This window comes from Halyomorpha halys, unplaced genomic scaffold (genome assembly GCF_000696795.3).
Source record: "Halyomorpha halys isolate HHAL.00 unplaced genomic scaffold, Hhal_1.1 Scaffold1113.1, whole genome shotgun sequence".
Lineage (NCBI taxonomy): Eukaryota > Metazoa > Arthropoda > Insecta > Hemiptera > Pentatomidae > Halyomorpha > Halyomorpha halys.
In genome coordinates this window covers 241,134-242,375 of record NW_027105717.1, presented here as the reverse complement: position 1 = coordinate 242,375, position 1,242 = coordinate 241,134, and the positions used below count along the sequence as shown (strand labels likewise).

Here is a 1,242-nt window from a genome sequence, read left to right as displayed (position 1 = left end):
TAAAATATCGATATTCCTATTTTAAAATCGCTATATGATAATTTAGTCAATTTAAACAATATATTGATATTTCCATAAAATACTATCGGAATATTATTCTTATATACCATATCGATATTACAACAATAGAAAATATCGAAATAAATCTGTCAGTATCAAAATAAAATATCGATAATCCTATTTTAAAATCTTTATATGATATTTTAGTCATTTTCAACAAAATATCGATATTTCGATAAAATAATATCGGAATATTGTTGCTTATATTCCCTATCGATATTACAACAATATAAATATCTAAATAAAATAACGATTATCCATTTTTAATTATTCTACACAATTTTCTAGTCTTTTTTAAAGAAAATGTCGATATTTCCAAAAATAATATCGGAATATTGATGGAAATATTCCCTATCGATTACAACAAAAGGTAATATCGAAATAAAATATCGATATTCTATTTTTAAATTTACTACAATATAACAATTATTTTGTAGTTTATATTTGTTATGTTTATGATATAGTTGTCGTGGTGTAGCTTTGTTTCATAGTTATTAAGAGTTTCTTATGTATATTGATTAGGTATGACATAAAATAAGTCTTCTTATGTTATCATTTTATAATTATTATTACTTTAATTTGTTAATTTTTCGATATCGATATTTCGATATTTTAAAATATCGATATTTTAATCCCGATATAATATCGATATCGATATTGCTATTCGATATCGATATCGATATCAAGATCGATATTTTTCTTTCGATATCCCATCCGTACTTCGATGAGGTTTATTATGTTGAAACCGACGGATCCGTGAGATACGCGAATATTTTTGCGTTCTCTAAAATCGGAGGTGCAGTCCTGGTCTTGGATCGGATGGCGAGATTCTAGAACAATGACCTTGATCAGGTGGGTGGAGTGGAAAAAATATATATGAAAAATGCACCCCTTTCCTTAAAGAAACATTCCGTGAGACCTTCAGAGAGTGAGCGTGGTTTGGCTCTCGGGGAACAATACCAAATAAAACAAGGAGTTTCTTAGAAGACCTAGGTGTTGGTATTGTATATATAAGCGATCTTGATGGAAACCATTTTTTGGACCCCTTGGGTATCATTTATCACCTGCATGGAAATTAACTTTTAGATATTTATTTATTTATATATTTGCTAGTGAAGTAGTAATTATTGGAGGTTGTGTTATTTTGTTGATTTTTTATTATGTTCTTAGTTAAAAATGAAC

At 27.5% G+C, this 1,242-nt stretch overlaps 1 protein-coding gene across 3 annotated transcripts in view; it reads left to right on the top strand.

The window, feature by feature from the left end:
• The window catches only part of LOC106688370 (uncharacterized), an 83,779-nt gene that overhangs the window by 63,303 nt on the left and 19,234 nt on the right, over positions 1–1,242 (top strand). The window lies entirely within an intron of this gene.